The sequence below is a fragment of the Pantherophis guttatus genome, chromosome 4 (genome assembly GCF_059756535.1).
Source record: "Pantherophis guttatus breed Tessera chromosome 4, ASM5975653v1, whole genome shotgun sequence".
NCBI classification, from domain to species: Eukaryota; Metazoa; Chordata; class Lepidosauria; order Squamata; family Colubridae; genus Pantherophis; species Pantherophis guttatus.
In genome coordinates this window covers 44,747,567-44,758,018 of record NC_142066.1, presented here as the reverse complement: position 1 = coordinate 44,758,018, position 10,452 = coordinate 44,747,567, and the positions used below count along the sequence as shown (strand labels likewise).

The window sequence follows — 10,452 nt, the reverse complement described above, 5'->3', positions numbered from 1 at the left end:
ATAACAGTTTCAGTGTCCTGGGGTCATGTGACACCCTTTTGCAACCTGACAAGCAAAATTAATGGGGAAGCCAGATTCATTTAACAACTATTACTAATTTAACAAGTGCAGTGACTCATATTTATGACTGTTGCAGTGTCCCAGGTTCATGTCACCTTTAGCAACCTTCTGATAACCAAAGTCAGTGGGAAGCCAAATTCACTTAACAATCGTGTTTCTAACTTAACAACTGTAATGATTCACTTAACAACTGTGGCAAGGAAGGCCATAAAATGGAGCAAAACTCACGTAACAAATGTTTCACTTAGCAACAGAAATTTTCGGCAAAGTTGTGATCATAAGTCAAGGGCTACCTGTATGTGGACAAATTGGCAACTCTCATATTTATCTGAATAAGAAGATAAAGACACTCAAGTTATGCTTGATTCCTGACAACCATATCCAAACAGTTTTCTTAACAGTGTTATGGAAATACTGTTTCATTGGGATATTTTTCTTTTCTTTTTTAATGACTGCAATTCTGACTAAAAGTGCTGAGGAATTGCCAGGCGATCCCTAGTACTAAAGCCTACACAACTTGTAGTTTATGAAATCTTTCAGATCTGCCTAGAGCTACAATTTGCTAAGGCTATTTATCTAAATAATTGTCAACAAAGAACTTTGTTATCTCTATTTATAGGATTCTGACAGGACTATAATTGTCATAACCAGAAAAAAATGCTTTCAGTTCAGTGGTGATCAAAGGAGCAATTCTTTACCCATATCTGTTTATAGTAATAGAAATTTCTACTGAGTACAATGCAACTTGCTTCTACTGTATATAGACATGTGTTAGATTGAGTAATTAGTCATCATGCAGACAGAAAGTTCAACTTCCATTTTTATACTGAATAATGAAAATAATTTTGACATACCCAGTTTTTGTGCTGCACTGCGCCAATTTTGTACATTACTGTTTCTGTCTTTTTTATGGAAGTATTAGATCTGGAATTTAAGTTAGGATTATCAGACTTAAATTTGCTTGATACTAACCTTTTGCTACTCCACAATAAAATGTTACAATAAGACAACTGAGACTTATTTCATTTTTGTAAGAATGTATATATGATTTGATTTAGGGGTTGGCAATCTTCCAAGCTGAATTATTCCAGAGACTTGAGGAAACATGATATATTCTCCAACGAGAGGAAAAACGTCAGTCAGGATGGGGGTATACGTCCCGTCTAGCCAATGACCGAGCACCTTCCAAAGCCAAAGCTCCGTTCCCTTCGAGGCTGCCCCAGTTCTTCGTCTCGGTCTTCGCTAGACAGGACGTGTCCTCCTCTGACTGTTTTTTTCCTCAGCTTCAATTAGCTCCTATCGCTGTTCCGATCTCCATTCTAAACGGCAAGCGACTTTCTCGCTCCTGCAGGCTTCGTGCCTGGCTTCAGGTCGAGTGTTTGGTTTTTTTTCCTTCTATTTGATTGCTGCGCTGAAAAGGCCGTTGCCTAGCAGCAAATTGCCGGCGCTAGAAGCCGTGCGCCCTCTCCCTGAGTCGCGTTTAGAGCCGGACGGCTAGCGACTGAAGAGCGCCCCTTTTCCCAGCTGATCGGCGCAGAGGGCGATCGGAGAGATAAGGCTGGAGCGGACGCTCGCCTTTGAAGCCTAAACGGAGTTTGTGCTAACGGCAGTGAAGCGCGCCCTCTCTCTCCTCATTTAAGTGGTGCAGGGGCTCATTAGGGAGGATCGGGCTGTAGCGATCTCTCCCCTTACCTGATTAACTGTGAAGGCTAGGTGCTGCGAAGTGCGGATAGCCCTCTCCCTCCCGATTGCTTCCCTGAGCTACTAGGCCCTGTTTTATTCTGTGGACACCATTTCACTGTATCTGGCCTTTCAAAATGGCGGCCGCCATGCGGAGCTCCGATGGGCCTACTTCCTCCTCTCGTAGGCGCCATCCCAGCGATCCCCTCGAGGGACCTTCTACTTCTCTGCCTCCTCCAAGTAAAAGACCCCGCTCCTCCAGGGATAAGGCACGGGCCTCAAGGGCCCAATCCTCCAAGTCGGGTTCTTCCCGGGAGGAACAGCGCAGGCACAAGGCTATGGAAAAGGCCTTCTTAAAGGCTCAGACTCAGGCCCAGCATCCAAACCGCTCTTCATCTCTGCCTCCTTCACGGCCTTGCTCGCCTCGTTCAATCAGGGAGCTCTCTCCGGACATTAGGGATGTCCCTCCAACGGTTTCGCCTTCGGAGCCCCAGAGATTATTTCAAACCATTCAGGATTCCGATCATCCTTCGGCCTTGCCTCCTCCTCCTCCTCCTCCTCCTCCTCCTCCGGCCTTATCTTCTCCAATGACTGCTTCCCTGGAGGCTTTCATATCCAGGGCAATCCGTAAGTCGATTGCGGATTGCCTGAATCAAGCGCCTGCAGCTACCACTTCAGGAGCAGCTCCACAGACCCTTCCTGAGGCCCCGGAAGATTCCTTGTTGGACCAGGAACATTCTGTTCCCCAGGTTGCTCTTGACCAAACTTCTGTTTCGGACGGTGAGGAGTATCTAGATCAAGGCTGGTCAGATGATGAAGGCCTGGGGCCCGACCAGCCGGCCTTTATTGGTCTTTTTAAGCCACAGCTCTTCTGCTCCCTGCTGTTTAAGGCCATTGCTGTTACCCGTTTGGGTCCTCCTCCCTCTGCTGTGCCATCGTCATCAACTTCAGATCCGGCAGCGGCTATGTTTGCAGAACCTACCAGCGAGCCTGACACCATCCCAGCTCCGAAGCTTTTTACAGATGGCTTGCATCGCCAGTGGGCCTTACCAGGGGCTGGTCCTAGCCCTAACGGACTGGACAAGCGTCTTTACAACTCTGCCTCGCCATTGGCGGATATTTTACAAGCCCCGACCGTTGACCCTCCTATCGTGGCTTTGACTGATACTTCTCATCCTGCGGGTCCTCCTGAGGACTCCCTCAGACCTGAGGACAAGAGGGCGGAGAAAACTCTCCTGAAGGGTCACCAAGCTACGGCCTGGTCTATCCGGGCTTCGACATCTGCCTCTTTCTTCAATCGAGCAGCCCTGCTATGGCTGAAACAGCTGTAAGCCAGGCTTCCTCTTTCGGACGCACGGTCTCATCAAGACCTTAATAAGATTGCTGCTGCATTGGAATATTCGGCGGATGCCACCTTGAATTCCACTCGTTTCTCTGCCAGGGCCCTGGGTTCTAATGTGACGTCTCGCCGCCTCTTGTGGCTGAGAAATTGGCAGGCCGATGTACGCAGTAAATGGCAGCTGGCTTCGGCTCCTTACACCAGTGGCTCCCTATTTGGTTCAGCTCTAGAACCCTTGCTTGTCGAGACCAGGGATCGCCGGAAGATTCTTTCCCCTACTAGTCGTCGTTCTGATTCCCGTTTCTCCTCTTCACGATATCAGCCCTTTCGGACCTCTGGTTTCTCTTCCTTTCAGCCCCGGGGACAACGTTCCTTTCCTTCCAGACCCCAACAGGAACCCCAGGTCAGGCAGGGGCCCAGGTTTCCCCCTCGGAAACCTTCCCGGGGTGGCAGGGGGGGGGTCGTTGGTCGCGAAGGGGCAGATGAGCAGTTTTTCCAGGCCCCTATTGGAGGTCGCCTTTCCTTATTTCACGATCAGTGGGCTTCTTCCATCAACGATTCCTGGGTCCTTAACACAATTTCCCTTGGGTTGTCATTAGAGTTTTCCTCCCTCCCACCCTCCCGTTTTATTTCTTGCCCCGTTTCTCGTGATCCGGTTAGGGCAGGGATTGTTTCAGCGGCTATTGAACATCTGATACAAATTGCCGCCATCGAGAGGGTCCCCCCTTCCCAACAGGGCCATGGGTTTTATTCCCGCCTTTTTGTTGTCCAGAAAGCTTCGGGTGGCTGGCGTCCCATTTTAGACTTGAAGGCTTTGAACCGGCACATTAAATACCGCCGGTTCAAAATGCACTCTCTTTCCTCTGTTCTTGAGTGCATTCGCCCTTCTGATTTTCTTTCGTCTATTGACCTAACAGATGCTTACCTGCATGTTCCCATTTTGCCTTCCCATCGCCAGTTTCTCCGATTTGCCTTTAAAGGGTTGCATTACCAATATAGGGCCTTACCCTTCGGGCTTTCCTCGGCCCCCAGGGTATTTACTAAAATCATGGCCTCGTTAATTGGATTCATAAGATCACAGACAATTCGCCTTCAATTTTATTTGGATGACATATTAGTTATGTCTCCTTCCCTTCAAGCGGCCCAGCAGGACTTGTCCTTGGTTCTGTCCGCCCTTCAGTCACATGGTTTTTCCATAAATTGGTCCAAGAGCCATTTGACTCCTACCACCATCCTTCATTTAGGTGCCTCCATTGATACTATTTCCTCCACCGTTTGCCTTTCGCCGGAACGCCAGTCCAATATCCGTGCTTTAGCACTTCAATGTCTTACGGCTGGCTCGGCATCTGTTCTCCTCCTTTCCCGTCTTTTGGGAATGATGGTTTCCACGTTCGGCATTACACCCTGGTCTCGTTTGCATAGTAGAGAGCTACAATGGCTCCTATTGCCTTTTCAGCGTGCGGACTTGGATTCCTCTTCCCGTCGTATCAATATTCCTCAACCTGTCCTCCAGTGTCTTCTCTGGTGGCTTTCTCCTGCTTTGTCCCGGGGGTCTTCCTTTAGAGAACCTCAGAGACTCCAGCTTACTACGGATGCGAGTCTCTCTGGCTGGGGGGCACATATGCAACATCACATTGCTCAAGGTCGGTGGACCTCGCAGGAATCTCTTTTCAGTATTAACTTGTTGGAATTAAGAGCCATCCGGCTCGCTCTGTTACAGTTCCATGATTTAGTGGTTGGTAGACATGTGTTGGTCCTAACCGATAATACTACTGCTAAGGCCCATGTAAATAGATTGGGAGGGACTAGGTCTCATTCTCTGATGGACGAGGCCCGTTTGTTGGGCTCATGGGCCGAGGAACATCTGGCTTCCATCCGAGCGGATTACATTTCTGGATCTGACAACGTCCAGGCCGATTCCCTCAGTCGCTCGCAGGTGGACCAGGGCGAGTGGGCTATCTCTCACGACCTCTTCCAGGATATCGTTTCTAGATTTGGCTGTCCGGTGGTGGATTTATTCGCCTCTCGTATGAACCATCGTCTCCCCCGTTATTTTTCCAGGTTCCTGGATCTGCAGGCGGAAGCCACGGATGCCCTTCGCAGCCCGTGGCCTTCGGGACTCTTATACGCCTTCCCTCCCCTTCCCTTAATTCCCAGGGTCGTTCGGAAATTGCTCGAGGAGCAGGCTCAGCTCCTCCTGGTAGCTCCATTCTGGCAGATGCGCCCCTGGTTTGCGGACCTGATGGACCTTTCAGTGGCTCCTCCTTGGCGAATCCCTGTCTCCAAGGTCATCCTATCACAAGGGCCCCTCATTCATCCGAACCCGGGGTGGCTTCGCTTGACCGTCTGGCGGTTGAGCGGCTCCTGACGGGGGCCAGGATTCCGCCTGAGATCGTCTCCATTATCCAAGCGGCCCGCAGACCTTCTACCGTCAGGATTTATGAAGCTACTTGGCGGTCCTTTGTCTCATGGTGTTCATCGGTTCCAGTTTTACCTACTTCAGCTTCAATTATCCACGTTTTGATGTTCCTTCAATCGGGGTTTCGCAAAGGGCTTCGTCCCAATACGTTATGACGCCAGGTGGCCGCCATTGCTTCTGTCTTGTCCTGCGGTTCGAAAGATCCTATTTCTCGCCATCCAGTCATCACGACCTTCCTGCGGGGAGCTACCAACTTACGGCCACCCACGGTGCATCAGTTTCCAACGTGGAACTTGAATAAGGTTCTTAAGGCTCTCATGGCTCCTCCCTTTGAGCCTCTTCGTTCGGTCTCTCTACATTTCCTTTCGTTGGAAGTGGCATTCTTGGTGGCTATCACTTCCTCCCGCAGGATTTCGGAACTGGCTGCATTATCTGTCCGGGCGGACCTTTGTATCTTCCATACCAATAGGGTGGTTCTCCGACTTGACCCGGCCTTCATGCCTAAAGTAAATTCGACCTTTCACAGGGCACAGGAGCTCGTTCTCCCAGACTTCTGCCCTCGTCCTGCCCATCGGCTGGAGAGGGCTTGGCATTCGTTGGACGTCCGCCGGGCTCTGAAGATTTATATTGCCCGTACGGCCGCGCACCGAAAGACGGAGGCTCTGTTTGTTGCCTTCCTCCCTTCCTCTCTAGGAGTGCGCGTATCGAGTGTGACCTTGGGTCGTTGGATCAGAGCCGCAATTGCCGTGGCTTACCGACAGTCGGATTCCCCTCTGCCGCATCCCATCACGGCTCATTCTACGAGGAGCGCCTCAACATCGGCAGCCTGGGCTTCTCAGGCTTCCCTCGAGGAAGTTTGCCGAGCGGCCACATGGACTACAATCAGTCCCTTCATCAGACATTACAAGGTGGATTCCTTTGCTTCCGCTGACGCTGCTTTCGGCAGGAGAGTTCTACAGTCGGTTCATGCCTCTTGAGGACTACCGGACCACTTTCTTCCCTCCCTGGTGACATCTGGCTTTGGTATGTCCCCATCCTGACTGACGTTTTTCCTCTCGTTGGAGAATGGACGTTGGTCTTACCTGATACGTCCGTTCTCGACATGAGGAAAAACGTCAGTCAGCCCCGCCCTTGGATTGGTTCCGGTGGTGGTTGGGGGGGGTGATATTAATTCTCTCTTGTTTCAGGAGGACACGGAGCACAACTTCATCGCTTCGCCTCACCGAAGAACTGGGGCAGCCTCGAAGGGGGCGGAGCTTTGGCTTTGGAAGGTGCTCGGTCATTGGCTAGACGGGACGTATACCCCCATCCTGACTGACGTTTTTCCTCATGTCGAGAACGGACGTATCAGGTAAGACCAACGTCCAATTTCTTCATTAATGGATAATTTATCACTAGAACCTAGTGATGATATGTATCATCAAGTCATTTTTGACTTCTGGAGATTACATAAAATTTTTCCATGATGATCAATCTCTAACCTGTCCTTTCAGGTCTTTCAACAATGAGAACAGCAAGGTTATTTTTATTTTATTTATAATAATCAATTAGTTTATTTATTGTTTTGACTGTTGGTTGAAATAACCTGCATAAAAGTGGCCAAACATTAGTTAAATATATTAAAATGTACAAAAATCAGTAAAAACATTAAAACAGTAGTATAGAATAAGGGAATATGTATGTAACTGGAGTGTAATTGAATGTATAAAAAGTATATATGGAATACGCATGATATTATATTGTAATATACATGAAAGAAAAAGTGTTAGAAAAGTATGTACCAGACAAGTCGCACCAAGTCTAATGTTTTAAAACTATATATTTAATAAAATTTAAAAAAAAAACAGTACTATAATATTAGAAAACATTGGGAACTTTTACTAAAGTATGTTTAGCAACAGGCTTTGAAACCTTGCTAATTTCCATAGTATTGTCTTGTCTAAATTCATTCTAAGCTATTCAATTTTTATAAATTGAGCCAAAATTATTTTTTATCAATGGGGGCTCTAAATTTTTTGACTTGATGAAGCTGAAATAGGGCAATTAAATAAATAATCCTTGGAGTAAAGGTAGAAACATATATTATATGGGATATTGGGAAAATGTTGCTGATGCCATTTGCTGGAGTTGTAATTTTGTAAGATTTTATTTATATTTATTTTTCTTCTGCTTTCTCAAAAGATCATTAATGAGGTTGTTTACAATAACAATTGTATAATAAATTGTTATAAAATAAACAGAAGCAAATAGTTGGTTGATTACATGCCAATAAATCAGTGTCAACTCTTAGCAATCACATAGGTAATTTTTTTGGGTGATATATCCTAAGTAATCTGTCAGGTCATCCAACGGCGTACCCATCCTCCTTGCTGCTGGTCATTCTTTCCTTTTCTTTCCTGCATCTTTCTCAGCATTAAAACATTCTCCAAAAAGCTAGATCTTTGCATAATGTCCACATTAGAATAATTGAGCCTAGTCATTTGTGCCTCAAGTGAAAAATCTGAACCAATGATCCATTGGTTTGTTTTCTTGCTGTCCACAGTATACCCAGGAATTTTCACCAAAACCAAAGTTCAAAACACTCTTTCTATTCTGTCTCAAAATTTTTTGCTTCTCTAGACTTACTGGAAATACCATTGCTTACAGTATTCTGATCTTTATAGATATAGACCCACCACAGCATCTGAATATCTTTTCCAAGGCTTTCAATGGCTGCTCTACCAAGTGCTAGTCTGCTGGGTACTTCTTGACCAAGTCAAGCTTATTTTCAGTATTCAATATAAAGCCAATATCTATAACCATAGCACGCGTAGCCATATCAGTGGGCATGGGAGTTCAGCTCTGGCATGCATGCGTGCGCTGGCCAGCTGATTTTCAGGCTTTCTGGACCCACCAGAAGTAGGGAAACAGGCTGTTTCCTGCCTCCGGAGGATCTTGGGGGGTGGTGGGGAAGGCCCATTTTTCTCTCTCCCCAGCCTCCTAGAAAGGCTTTGGAGGCTGGAGAGAGCAAAACACGGGCCTACCATGCCATCGCGTGCCAGGAGTGTGGGGAGCATGTGGGGGTCACACGCGCGGGGGCAGGGCGCATAGAATTATGTGTGTGGGCACGCATGCGCATGACCTCCCCCCACTCCTGGCATGCAATGGCAAAAAGGTTAGCCATCACTGATCTATAGTATCTCAGTCTCCAGTAATAATCATTGCAATCGGTACTTTAAAAATGTAAAAATAAAATGATCCCATACAAGGACTTTGCATGTTAAAATTGAAAAAAAAGGACTTTGTCACTCTCCTACTGGCCTGATAGTCTATAGGCCAGTGGTGGCAAACCTTTTACTTACTGAGTGCCGAACAAGAACACATTTTGCACACTGTGTGCGCTTGCATGCCATCTGTGGTAATGCACAGCTTCTCCCCATGTGATGTGCATGCAGCTGCACCATCTGTGCATGTGCACAGCATTCATGCACGCAATGCACATGTGCAAATGTCTGCATGTGAGCCCTGCACACCAGTCATCTCGCATGCATGAGCAAACGTGCGCATGCGCAGGAGAGCTCCGAAGACCAGCTGCATGCACACCAGAGGCCTGAACACCAGGTGAGCGCATGCATGTGCAGTTTCAGGTGAGCTTGGCTACAACTCGCCTGGAAAAATGGCTCTGTGTGCCACTTACGGCACACGTGCCATAGGTTCGCCAACGCGGCTATAGGCCATCTCCATTTAGTCCTACCTCATGTACAGCAAACAAAAGGGATTTGCAAGGATTTTATTTATTATTTATTTATTATATTTATTTATTATATTTCTATGCCGCCTTTCTCCCGTAGGACTCAAGGCGGTGTACAGTCAAGAAAAATAGACACACAAACATTTTGTTCCCAGGAAGATAGGAGTTAATCACTTCTTCTCAGTCTGCCTTCTGGACAACCATGAATAGCCTAAAACAGTGATGGCGAACTTATGGCACAGGTGGCATGCGGAGCCATATTAGTGGCCATGCCAACTCAGCTCTGGGGCGCATGCGCGTGCTGGCCAGCTGATTTTTGGGCCTTCTGGGCCCACCAGAAGTAGGGAAACAGGCTGTTTCCTGCCTCTGGAGGGCCTGTGGGGGGTGGGTGGGGAAGGCCGGTTTTTCTTTCTTACCTGGCTCCAGATCTTCTCCATGGTTTGGTGGAGACAGCAGCCAGCATGGGTAGTACTCGCCCAATCAGCTGAAGGACTGAGTCAGCCAATCGTGTTAAAGTCCGCCCTTGTTGCCGGGCAGATCCAGCTTTTGACTCAGTCATTTCAGTTGATCAGGCGTGTGGGTTATTGGCTCTGTCTTTATTCCACCTTTTCTTATTAATATTTCCTTGATTGATTACTGGTTTGACCTGGATTGTTTGCTGGATTTTGCCTCCTTCTCATGCCCTGACCATTTGGCTTTCGATCTATTGACTATGGTGTTTTCTGGCTTCCTCGTGGATTGGATTGGACTGCCTTTCATCGTTGTGAGTTGCCTCTGCCCCTCTTACTGACTTTGGTGCCGTTTGAAACCTTCGGCCCCCTCGGCTTCCTCCCCTGGCGGGGGGGAAGGTCTATTTAGTTGTGCTGGGGGAAGAAAGTTGTTTTCTGCTTCCCCCTTGCCTTTATTTTGCCGCCTGACTTCAAACGACAGCAAAATTTCTCTGTTTAAAGTTGCGGCCGCCATTTTGTCTCGTATAGCGAGCCGCTTCCATCGGCTTTTCCTTGCATCGCTGGCGGTTTATTTTCATCGATCTCTGCTTGCCTGGCTGGGACGCTGGTTGCGTTTGGGGGCTGAACGCTGTGGTCCCTGGGTCACTGCCCGGAGGCGAAGAAGAGTTTGATCAGTGTAATCGCTGTGGCTCAGCTTCCAGCCTTTCTCCAGGACCGAGTTTTTGGTGATCTCCCTCCTCTCAGCTGCTGTTTTTCCCTCAAGACTTGCCTGGGC

At 47.9% G+C, this 10,452-nt stretch overlaps 1 protein-coding gene across 2 annotated transcripts in view; it reads right to left on the bottom strand.

Moving 5' to 3' along the window:
- The window catches only part of SPOP (speckle type BTB/POZ protein), a 126,211-nt gene that overhangs the window by 91,270 nt on the left and 24,489 nt on the right, over window positions 1–10,452 (bottom strand). The window lies entirely within an intron of this gene.